The 13,080-nt window shown below is 44.2% G+C and overlaps 1 long non-coding RNA gene across 1 annotated transcript in view; it reads right to left on the bottom strand.

Annotated features, from left to right (window-relative positions):
* Positions 1–5,132, bottom strand: part of LOC140194858 (uncharacterized) — an 18,718-nt gene extending 13,586 nt beyond the window's left edge. Inside the window, exon 1 of the long non-coding RNA XR_011885305.1 lies at positions 5,081–5,132. This is a non-coding gene — a long non-coding RNA (uncharacterized lncRNA). The remainder of the gene's footprint in view (positions 1–5,080) is intronic.
* Positions 5,133–13,080: the final 7,948 nt, after the last annotated feature.

The following is a 13,080-nucleotide window of genomic DNA, read 5'->3' on the forward strand; positions in this document are numbered from 1 at the left end:
TAGAGATTCTGCTGGAAATGTAGACACATACACACAGAATGTTTCTGATCTTTCATTTGTAGCCACATCCTGCTGAAGAAGATTCTTCTTCCTCCTCCTCCTTGTAAACTCTAGGCCCCATCTCTTTCTGTAGCCCCAAAGCCCTGACGCAGGCTGGCAGCTCTTTGGTTTCTGAACCTGCCCCATCGAAGATTTCACTCACTGGTCTACTGTCAGACTTCAGAGGTGCATTGCAATAACCCAGCTGTCTGAGGCACAGTCCTTTGAAATGAGTGAAAATGACACAAAACGTTGAAAAGAGCAGGGAAGAAGGAGTTTAACCAGTGAGCTCATCATCTTATTCAGCCTGGAGAAAATCATGCAGGAAATTTATGCAGGTGTATAGGATTATGAAAGGCATTGGTCGTGTGGATAGCCAGAGGCTTTTTCCCAGGGCTGAAACGGTTAACACCAGAGGACATAGGTTTAAGCTGCTTGGAAGTAGGTACAGAGGAGATGTCAAAGCTAAGTTTTTTAAACAAAGCGTGGTGGGTACGTGGAAAGCACTGCCAGCGACGGTGGTAGAGGTGGATACAATAGGGTCTTTTAACAGACTCTTAGGTAGGTACATGGAGTGGTCTCTCTAGTGTATACTGCGTGTGATAGAGACAGAAAGTACCTGAGACACGGGATTTGATACAGAACTGATTTATCTTTCACAGATCCACAATATTAAACATCAGTCTAGTTTCAGGCTAACATCAGTACAACAGACTCCTCCAATGCCCAGTGACCAGGGTTCAGTCCTGGGTGCGATGAGCAGCCACAAGAACTGCAGAATCTGACAGTAACAGTCCCTCATGAACCTGCAGCTGCCTTCAGCCACCATGCTGGTTAAACATTTAACACAGAGCTGATTTGAACTTCCTCCCTGATGTGAAGTTGCTGGTGTTGCAGCAGCTGGGATGATTGAGCAAGACTCTTTGCTCACTCCGGACAGAAATGTGGCCTCTACTTATTGTAAACTCACCGGAGCGTCACAAGGTGGGTTAACTGAATGAGTCTCTTCGCAAACACGGAGCAGGTGAACGGCCGCTTCCCAGCGCGAAGCTGCTGGTGTATCTGCGGTGGCCGACTGAATCGCTTCCAAAGTGAGAGCCAGTGAATGACATCTCACTATTATCAACGCTATGGCAATGTATCCAATCAGATCACAGACATGGACACATGTTCAGGGTCTCCTTGTAGCAAGTGGGGTGCTGTCTTCTCCAGCATCTCCGTTTCCACATTCAGGGATCGGTGGCATTCAAGTGCTGAACTGACAGATACAGCGGAACTAGCGTGCTGTTGTGTTTCAGATTCCCATACACAAATCCTTTGACCTTTCTACACTGCTAAAAGTTTACAAAGCACATCAGTAGGTGAAGGACATTTCAGCTGACATAATTTTAGTCTCCATGGTGACCGCTGATAAAAACCCTGTCACAGCTCAAAACAATTTAGAGGAACAAGGCTTCATCTTCTAACTGGCTACAGTTCTGGCATCAGGCACAATATTAAACTCTCTGCTTCCCTCTCTGTATCAAAATGGATTATTCCTCCCCTTCATCAGTCTGTGACTTGGCTCAGTTTGTCTGTCTCCTTCGCATTCTGACCATGCGCCACACACCTACAAAGAGCACAGTTTATTTACACGGCTGCGACTAGAGACCTTCTGATCATTATGTCCCTCCTGGCATCTGACGGTGGTAAACTCAGAGTCAGCAATGGTATTGAACCTCAGGAGTAGGTCATCAGGCTTTTTCTTTGGAGATCGATAAACTGCCGGTAGTGTGTGGCTGGATGAGTGGGTTGTTTTCAGACTGGAAGGAGGTAACATTTGGAGTACCCCAGAGATCAGTCCCTGACCACAGCTGTTCACAGTTTAATGGCCTGGCGGAGGCAGCGAGATGTGAGATGGCCCAGTCTGCTGGTGACGCAGAAAGAGTGGAGTTGGGGGAGGGGAGGCTATTCACATGCTACTTCGTAGCTTTGCAATCAGTACATAGTGCACTGTGGGGCTGAAGTGGCGGGTTCCATTGCTGGGATCAGTGTACATTCACTGTGGGTTATGAGGATTTTGTGAATAAAGCGCCATTCTCCAATTTAGAATCTCAAGCCAGGGAGCAAGCCTATCGTTTGTATATTTAAGTTGTATATGTGGCATTGTGATAACCAGATACTATAGCCCTCCACGACCTCTCTATCCAGTCCTTTCAATATTCAACTTCATGCGTAAATTTGTCCACAGGGCCATCAAAACGGTCGTCCAATGCATTGACATAGAACTCGCTAATACAAAAGTAAAATTTTCTCACTAAGAACCCTATGGCTTCCAAGCAAACAAAATTACTTTACTTGCTTGCTAATTATATTTTATGATAATTAGCGAGTGCAACCGTGCAATACTTTGTCATATTATTACATTAAGTATTATGTTTTATTGTACCAGTTATACACTGATATGTAGTGATAGGCTATAATCTTGTTCATGTCTTAACTATCACTATACTTATGTGGAGCTCTGGAATTCATATATTTATTTCATCTTGGTTTAGTGCTTGACATTATAAGAAGCCCTATTCATATACATACGCACACACACACACACACACATATATATTACATATGTAACATACATATGTATACACACATACATGAAATGAGCAGGTACACAAGTTGGGTGTGACATACGAGGGGTAATTGATAAGTTCGTGGTCTTCTAATTTAGGATTACAGAGATAGAGGCTGCTAATGAAGGCAAGCAGCATGGAGAAGCATGGCGCCTAGTCAATGAGATCAGTGGATGGAAGAAGTCCCCATCAGGTCAAATAAGTGATAACACAGCACAGGACCGTGTCCAGACATGGTTTCTCCACTTTAAGAACCTGCTGGGAAGCCCTCCAACGATCACAGAAGACGAAGAGGACATACCCACGATACTTATGCAAGTCAACATCGATGACGGCCATTGAGGAACTGAAGAAGGCCAAATAGTCATAGTCATAGTCATACTTTATTGATCCTGAGGGAAATTGGTTTTTGTTACAGTTGCGCCATAAATAATTAAATAGTAATAAAACCATAAATAATTAAATAGTAATATGTAAATTATGCCAGGAAATAAGTCCAGGACCAGCCTATTGGCTCAGGGTGTCTGACCCTCCAAGGGAGGAATGGTAAAGTTTGATGGCCACAGGCAGGAATGACTTCCTATGACTCTCTGTGTTGCATCTCAGTGGAATGAGTCTCTGGTTGAATGTACTCCTGTGCCCACCCAGTACATTATGTAGTGGATGGAAGACATTGTCCAAGATGGCATGCAACTTTGACAGCATCCTCTTTTCAGACACCACCGTCAGAGAGTCCAGTTCCATCCCCACAACATCACTGGCCTTACTGAAACAGGGCAGGAGCGCCGGACCAGATGGGAAACCACTAGATGTCCTGAAGAGCTGCGACCTGGACGACATCTTGCTGGACATATGTAATACGGCACTGATGAAAGGCGACAATGGTCACTCTCAAACATTATCCCAGTCCCCTAGTCTGGATCCCGCAGGAAGACAGATAACTACCGTGGTATCAGCTTGACCTGCATCTTAGCAAAGTTATACAATCGGATGATCTTGAACAGGATTCGCACTGCCATTGACCCTAAGCTAAGATTCAATTAGAATGCTTTTTGGCAGAAGCGTACAACAGTAAGGCAAATACCTGCTCTCCGTAGGATCATCGAGGAAGTCAAGAAGAACAACCTACCAGCCGTGCTTCCTTACATCGATTTTTGCAAAGCTTTTGACTCCATTCACCGAGGTAAAATGCTGAAGATCCTGAAAGCTTACGGAGTGCCAGACCATCTACTGGGAGCAACAGAGTCCAGCTATACCAAAACCATGGCGAAAGTTGTATTACCAGACAGAGAAACAGCAGTGTTCGAGCTCCTAGCTGGTGTGCTGCAAGGAGACACTCTGGCACCCTACATCTTTATAATCGTCCTTGATTACGCTCTGCGTCAAGCTACCAAAGATCATGACAAGCTTGGTTTTACCATAAAACCAGGGTGAACGAAAAGGGTCAGACCAGTTACGCTCACAGATCTCGATTTTGCAGATGACATAGTCCTGCTCTCTGACCAGATGGAGGAAGCTCAGCAGCTACTGACAAAAGTGCAAATTGAGTGCAATAAAGTTGGACTTCACCTAAACGCTAAAAAGACAGAGTACATGGCGTTTAACTGCGACGATGGTACTCTCAATACCGTAAAGAATGATACCATTAAAAAAGTCTTTGACTACAAGTACCTCGGGTCAAGAATGATGAATTCGGAGAAGAACATAAAGATACAGAAGTCACTGGCGTGGAGGGCTATGAATGACATGAAGGAAATCTGAAAGTCAACCCTGACCAGAGGGCTTAAAAAGAGGATTTTCATAGCAGTCATAGAGACCATTCTCACGTACGAATGCGAGGCATGGACACTTACCAAGACTATGCGAAAGACTCTAGATGGTTGCTATACACAAATGCTCCGGATGGCTCTTGACGTGAGTTGGCAACAGCACATGACGAACGTCGAGCTCTATAACGACCTACCGATGCTCACCACTAAAATCGAGGTGAGAAGACTGCAACTAGCGGGGCACTGTCTACGCCACCCCGAGCTACCTGCCAGTCTGGTCATCATATGGGAGCCCAAGCACGGGAGGATGAACCCTGGGCGCCCTCCCGTGACTATGGTCAACACGCTCCTAGAAGACAGCGGCGCGGCTAATATAGATGAACTGAACACACTGATGAGGGAGTGGAGAGTCTGTCATCGTGCCCGACGCCGGCCCCCTAGGCCTGAGTCGACGTAGTAGTAGTCGTAGTAGTAGTAGTAGTAGTAGTAGTAGTAGTAGTAGTAGTAACTTAGGCCACGAACTTATCAATCACCCCTCATACAGCTGCGGCACCTAAAAAAATGACACTTTACCCCTGCTCTAGCCTTTTGGCTCAACCCCGGCCCTTTCCCAATGTAACTGCCCCCGATTTAAACGACCCGGCATTATTTACTACTTACCGGTGCCGGCAGCTGCCGTCGGCACCGCGCCTGCGTTTAGCAGGAGGTTCTCCGCATCGCGCGCCTGCGTTTAGCAGGAGGTTCTCCGCATCGCCACCGGTGGCCGGAGGTCCCTGCAGCGCCATCGGTGGCCGGAGGTCCCTGCAGCGCCACCGGCGGCCGGAGGTCCCTGCAGCGCCACCGGCGGCCGGAGGTCCCTGCAGCGCCACCAGCACCGGAGGTGGTAAATGACAAACACGACCTGGGGAAAAAGATAGCGAAGCCTCGAGCAGGAAGGCTGATGTTACAATAATGGCGCCGTTGCGTGGTGCTGGACCTGGTCCCGGACCTGCGCTGCCCGATGACTTGGAGAGGCTTCGTTTAGTACTTCTTACTGACATGACGCAAGCGGTGCATTCTGCCCTAAAAAGAGAACTTGAAGATGCTTTATCACCAGTGAATGCTACCATGGAACAAATTATGTCTTCTTACGAGTCACACGACGAACGCATTCGTGGGGTTGAAGACGGCCTGAATGATTACAGTGACTGACTGGTGAGCGCCGAAGCCACCACTGCAGCGTTGCAGAGCGAAAACGCAGTTCTGAAGGGAAAGCTTGATGACCTCGAAAATCGGTCACGGAGATCCAATTTGAGAGTGGTCGGCATTCCTGAAAATTTGGAAGGTTCGGACCCTGTTAAATTTATGACCGAGTTTTTTGACGAAGGGCTGGGGACTATTTTTTTCCCCAAGTCCTCTCGTGCTTTCGCGTGCTCACCGAGTCGGACGTAACCCATCCGGTGTCTCTGGAGCCAAGCAAACGAGACCAAGAACGTTCCTGGTTAGCTTTCACTCCTTTCAAGATAAGCAACGCATCATCAACGGACGGAAGCAGGAGCTGTATTTCCGCGGACACCGCGTGTTTTTTTATGAGGATTTTAGTGCGGAGCTGGGAAGAAAACGAGCAGCTTTCAAGGAGGTGAAATCCCTGCTTTACGGGAAAGGGGTCAGGTTTGGCCTCTTGTATCCTGCCCAGCTCCAGGTCATGCATGAAGGTAAAAAGCATTATTTCGCTACACCAGAGGCGGCCAAAGAGTTCTACCATTCGCGCTGGGGAGAAGAAGAACGAGAAGATCAATGACTTTTTTTCAGGTTACTCATGCAGCATGGAATGGGCCTCATGCCGAGGCAAACTGTTACTTTTCACAATCCACTTCTTTGTTCATTTTTTCCAGTTTAATTTGTGGAACGCGATCGGGTCGAACTGCTATGCTGCCGAAACTGATTAACAAAAACTTTCAACCAGCAAAATATAAATATTTGGGATTTGTATCTCGGGCGTTTAAGTTGCCCAGAGTTTTTTTTTGTTTTTAATGCTTAGCTTGACCTGTGTCATCTTTAGCCTATATGTTATATTAAAGGGAGTATAAGTGATAGGATAAATGTTAAGGAGGGGAGCCACCCTAGATTAGATTGAAAGTTGGGTTGTATGGGGAACGCCTTGGAAGTTTTTTGTTGGGTACTGCCTGCGATCATCCTCAATTGGGGAGGAATATCTAGGTTTCAGGGGTTAATTGGGTTTTTTTGGTGTTTGTGTAAAGGGGTGGGGGAATGTTTTGGGGGATCACCATGGCAGTTTATTCTTTTGTGTGTTATGGATTGATCAGACTTTCTTTTCATTGTGCGTTGTTGTGTGCAACTTACGCCCTCGCACTGTTTTGGATTGTAGGCCCTGTGTGTCTTTTGATATGGTTAATGTGAGTGCTGCTGATGGAAGCCACCCTGTGAGGTTTATTTCTTGGAATGTAAGGGGGCTCAGTGGTCTGGTTAAAAGTGCTAAAGTTTTCTCTCATCTGAAACAATTAAAAGCAGATATTTTTACTATTTCTACAAGAGACATATATAAGAGTGGAAGACCATAATAGACTTCATAAAGCATGGATTAGTCAGGTTTTTCATTCCAGATTTAATAGTAGGTCCAGGGGGGTGGCAATATTAATCACCAAAAGAATGCAGTTCACACCATTTGATGTAATCAGTGACCCTAATGGTCGCTTTATTATAGTCTCTGGCTCTGTCTTTCAGATGCCTGTTATTTTGGTAAATGTTTATGCTCCTAATTGGGACGATATCCAATTTGCAAATAAGGTTTTGTCATTAATACCTAACCTGAATACACATAAGCTAATCTTTTCTGGAGATTTGAACTGTGCTATTGACCCACTGCTTGATAGGTCTCGCCCTAGGAGAACATTTTCTGGTATGGCAAAGGCCTTCTCGATGTTTATGCAACAAAATGGTTATATGGATCCTTGGAGATTTTTGAATCCATCAGTTAGGCAATTCTCTTTCTTTTCTTATGTTTACCACACCTATTCCAGGCTAGACTATTTCTTTATAGATAACTCCTTGATACCAATGATTAGACAAATTGAATACACTGCTATAGTTATACATTCTTCGAGACTAACAAAACTGAGTCGGTATCGTACTCTTTACTTTGGGAATCTTTAAAAGCTTACTTGAGGGGTCAAATAATATCTTGTACTTCACATGCCAATAAAGAGCGTAGGAAGGAAATGCAAGTGTTATTGCAATCTATTTTAGACCTGGATAGAAAATACTCTGAGGCACCCACTGCGAAATTATATAAAAGCCAGATTGATTTGCAAGCGAAGTTTAATCTTCTATCTACAAACCTATCAGAACAATTAATTATTAAGACACGTGGCCTCTATTACGAATATGGTGACAAAGTGAGCTGGCTTATGGCTCATCAGTTGAAACGTCAAGCTGCATCACGATTTATTCCCCAGATAAAAGACACGCACCAGAACTTGACAAGCAATCCAAAAGAGATTAATTACATCTTTGCAACTTTTTATTCCTCTCTGTATGCCTCAGAGTTCCCCTCAGATAAAACAAATATGGAAAGTTTTTTAGATAATTTGGAAATACCATCTCTTGAACCAGCGGAGGTGGAGAACCTAGATCGGGCTCTTGGGCAGGAAGAGATTAATAATGCCATTATGGCTATGCAGAGTGGTAAGTCCCCAGGTCCTGATGGTTATCCAATAGAATTTTATTAGAAATTTAAGGATAAGCTCATACCGGTCCTTCTAGAAGTGTTTCAGGAATCTTTGGAGAACGGCTTCTTACCCCCTTCTCTTTCACAGGCAGCTATTTCACTACTTCTTAAAAAGGACAAGGACCCAACTCAATGTGGATCATATCGCCCCATCTCACTTTTGAATGTAGATGTGAAAATTTTGGCTAAAGTGCTTGCATATCGTTTAGAACATCCCCTTCCCAAGATAATTCCAGATGATCAAACAGGTTTTATTAAAAACCGCTATTCTTTTTTTAATATCCGTCGACTGGCTGATGTGGTTTATTCACCCAGTGATTCTCCAAGTCTGGAGGTTGTTATCTCCTTGGACGCGGAGAAGGTGTTTGATAGAGTGGAGTGGGTATACTTGTTTAGTGTTTTGGAGAAATTTGGATTTGGCAGAATATTTATAGCTTGGGTTAAGCTATTATACCACTCGCCTTTAGCATGCATACAACCAAACTATTTTCGATCTGACTATTTCCCATTAACACGTGGCACTCGCCAAGGCTGCCCATTGTCCCCTCTTCTTTTTGCAATTGCAGTTGAGCCTCTTTCTATTGCATTTAAGTCAACTACATTATTTCAAGGTGTTAGAAAAGGAGACATGGAACACCGTGTATCCCTATATGCTGATGACCTCTCACTTTATGTTAGTGACCCTGTAGGTAGTAGTCCTGCTATTGTGTCATTATTAGGTCAACTTGGAGCCTTCTCTGGCTATAAACTGAACTTGCAAAAAAGAAAATGCTTTCCCATTAATAACTTGGCCCTACAGATTCGACAGGAATCTTTGCCTTTTCCTTTATCTCAAGATGGTTTTATATACCTAGGAATACATATTACTCGCTCTTTTACATCTCTGTTTGAAGCTAACTACAGGCCTCAGGTTAGTCAAATGAAGGCTGATTTTGAGAGATAGCGCAGTTTACCCCGTACTATAGCTGGGAGAATTCAGTCAGTGAAAATAACTATACTTCCTAGATTTCTTTATTTGTTTCAGTGTTTGCCAGTTTTCTTATCTAAGTTATTTTTTAAATCAGTCGACCAAGCTATAACCTCCTTTATTTGGGAAAATAAGGTCCCAAGGGTTAATAAGCACACTCTCCAAAGAGGTCGTGACGTAGGTGGAATGGGTCTTCCCAGCTTTATTCATTATTACTGGGCATCGAACATTCAAAACGTATTATTTTGGCTCCACCGGCCAGATATAATCTGGTGCCTGCTTGAGTCACGGTCTTGCCACTCCCCGTCTCTCCCAGCTTTGGTGTATCCTTCCTTACCATTGAAATCCTCTCAATTCACATCTAACCCGGTCGTGCTCTCCACCCTCAATCATTTCAATCAAATTTAATCAATTTCGCAGCCACTATAAGTTCATATCAGCTTCAGTTTTGGGCCCCATTCATAAAAACCATTTATTTCCTCCCTCCACATTCGATTCAGCTTTCAGACAATGGGGTTTGAACGGTCTTACGCGCATTAAGGATTTGTATACTGATAACATATTTGATAGTTTTGATAACCTGCGCGGTAAGTATGGCCCAATCATTTTTTTAAATACCTGCAGATTGGCCACTTTGTCAAGGAAAAATTTCCCTCTTTTCCTGATCTACCACCTGCTATGTTATGGGAAAAACTCACTCTTAGCTTTAACAATAAAGGGCTGATCTCTGTACTATACTCTGCTGATGTCTTTGGGAGTTCAAGATCTAAACAAAACTAAGAGTAGGTGGGAAGATGACCTCGGTATGGATCTGGTGGAGGAATATTGGGCAAAAGTATTGAATAGGGTTCATTTCTCATCATCATGTGCTAGACTGGGGCTCATACAATTTAAAGTTTTACACAGGGTACATTTAAGTAAAGCCAGACTTGCAGACATATACCCTGGGACAGACGCTGGCTGAGACAGGTGTTCCTTCTCTCCGGCTGGTTTAGTACATGCATTTTGGTCTTGCCCTCAGCTTGATGACTATTGGGCACTGGTTTTTAAAATTATCAGTGAGGTTTTGGGGGTGACCCTGAGACCTTGCCCACTTATAGCTGTATTTGGTGTGGCAGATGATGACTTGGGTTTAAATGCAAGCCAGTCGGATATCATTGCATTTACATTGCTATTGGCTCGTAGAAGAATTTTGCTGGTTTGGAAATCTGCCACTCCCCCAACTGCTGCTGCTTGGTTAGAAGATGTAATGTTTTTTCTGAATTAGAAAAGATTAAATTCACTTTGAGGGGGTCTGTGAAAAAGTTCTATTCGAAATGAGGACCTTTCTTATCATATTTTGGGAGTCTTAAGGAATTATCTACTAGTTGAGGGCATTTGATTGTACTTGGGAAGTTGCCTCCCATTTAACATGCTTATAATTTACCTCACAGGGTGGTTGATGAATTGTAAATATGAGTGTATCTTGGATCATTTGACATGCTGCAGATGTGTGTGAGCCATCGTCTTGAAGTAGTGTGGGGGTGTGGTTGTGAAATGTCCCTACCTGTAATTGTGAATTGTTGTGTTGTAAATATATTAGCTGCCATGATATGTTTGGGGAGGGCGGGTGGGGGAGGTTTGTTTTGGGGGTACGATACTAAAGCAAAATGGAGGAAAATGTAATCCATTATATATTCTGTATTGTGTCATTCCTTCAATAAAAATAAAATTCTTAAAAAAAAATAACAAACACGACAAAGTCTGCAGATGCTGGAATTCCAAAGCAACACACACGAAATACTGGTGGAACTCAGCAGTCCGGGCAGCATCTATCGAAAAGAGTCAACAGTCCTTCAGGACTGAGATGGAATGGGGATCCATAAACAACTCTGAGTTTTTTTTCTTCTCCAGAGAGGCACGAAACAAAGAAAGAACACAAAGGGCGTTCAGAGAGAAAAAATCAAACTCCCACCCCACCCCCTGCATAAAAAAGAATGGCATCCCGATCATCAACCCCCAAAACCCACCCCTCCCACACAAAAGGGAACAATAACATCGACCGCCCCCCCCCAAGAAAACAACCCTACCCCACACAACTGCGGCGGAGCTGGTGTCACTGGTGTAGAGGCGGCCGCGGCCGCATCGGAAGCAACGGACACAATGGGCGACCCCGGAAGATTCACAGGTGAAGTGTTGCCTCACCTGGAAGACTGCTTGGACAATGGAGAGAGTTCGGCCATCCGGACTCCCGAACTACACATCAAATCCGTCCAAACGCATCTGGCTGAACTTTAATGACAAACTAGACAACAGGGTGACCCGTTGTGGCACCCTTTGAGAGAAGGGTAGTGCAGTCTGATGTGACCAGAATGAACATTAAATTTTCCTGAATGCTATTGGTATTGTTTTGCTTTGGAAGCTGAAGTAGAAAAACTCAGTTTATTAAAGAAGGACGCATGGCAAAACAAATATAGCTCTTCCTCGTTTAATGAAGGACAGTTTTGATGGCATCATTTCTGGTTTATCTGCCACCCTTGTGCCTCTCATTGTCATTCTGGAGTCGTGCAGTCCTTTCATTCCCTGTCTCTTCATCTCTTCTGCTGTTTGTTGTTTGTCTCTGATCCTGGAGACGTGCATGCTTCTCCTCCTCTGTCTCTTCTTCTCTCATCTTTTTTTGTCCCGACTCTTCGATCCTGGAGTCGTGCGGCCCTGGCCTCATCCAATTCTTGTTCTCTCCCTCTCCTTGCCGCTTCCCGACAACGTTTGGCGTCATCTCTTGACCATAATGTCCCCTTTCCCTTTCCACGCGGCATAATTAGGCTGACCATTTTTTTTTTACCCCAATGTTGGATAGAAAATACGAAGCAGTAACACCAAAAGATACTAATTATTCTTGATGATGTGGTTGGCGCTCTCAAAAATGGGCGTGATATAGTCACCACTGTCCTTTGACTGCAGCAAAGGGTTTTATGGGTGTCTCGGAGTTCGTCATTACAATAAGATTTAATTATTTCTTATTGATGGGTGGCAGTTAGATTTGTCCCAATCCTGCACATGATTAGCAGAATGTGACCCTTGAAATTGAGCTGCCCTGCCTTTCCCTTTTGCTTCGGTAGGTGTCGCTGCTGAGGCTGGCCGTGCACATGCGTCGGGCTACCGCGTCCCGATTTCCATGATGGCGGAGCGGCTCTCGGGTTAAAAGGGAGCCTGTTGATTTTTGGCGAATGAGCAATGTTATACGAATATATAACCCTGCATTCTGTAAGTTAGCGCATTTTAATTCGATTTAGCCAAAAAAAAAGTGCCGCTGTAATGCACCATTTGCGCTAAATGGAGGTCACAGACAGACAGAGCATGAGAGTTTTAGTAGTATATACTGGACAACGGGGTGACCCGTTGGGGCACCTTTTGAGAGTGAGGTAGTGCAGTGTGATGTGATGTGCTTTCGAAATTGAAGAAGAAGAACTTAGTGTAAAAGACGCGTAGCAAGACAAATATTGCTCCTTCTCGTTTAACGAAGCACACCTTTTAGACCACATTTCTGGTTGATCTGCCACCCTTCAGGAATATTCTAACGTTTTTATTTCTTATTCCACGGCTGAAAGCCACATACAGCTGACCATGCGGGAATACCGGTTTCTCCAGATAAATCAATATATTCTCCATGGTTTGGTCTTGCTCCTTATGTATAGTCACAGCAAAGCATGACTGTATCGGGAACTGGCTCCGCTGAAGAGGGACATCTTCCGCTTCTGATAAATTGAGAGTAATTCTTGCGATCATGACAATGTCATTTTTGAATGCACCAATGTTTATTTTTGTTACAATGAGATTGTAGTGCAGTTCTTCCACCATCATTCGTGTTCCATTGCAAAGCCTTGGTGGATCCAAGGTCATCATTGAAATGATGGCAGATCCCCTCTTCAATTCCACTTTATGTGGTGGCAATCCAGAGAGTTCGACGTAATCAGGAGATTCTGTAGG

The sequence above is a fragment of the Mobula birostris genome, chromosome 3 (genome assembly GCF_030028105.1).
Source record: "Mobula birostris isolate sMobBir1 chromosome 3, sMobBir1.hap1, whole genome shotgun sequence".
Classification (NCBI taxonomy): Eukaryota; Metazoa; Chordata; class Chondrichthyes; order Myliobatiformes; family Myliobatidae; genus Mobula; species Mobula birostris.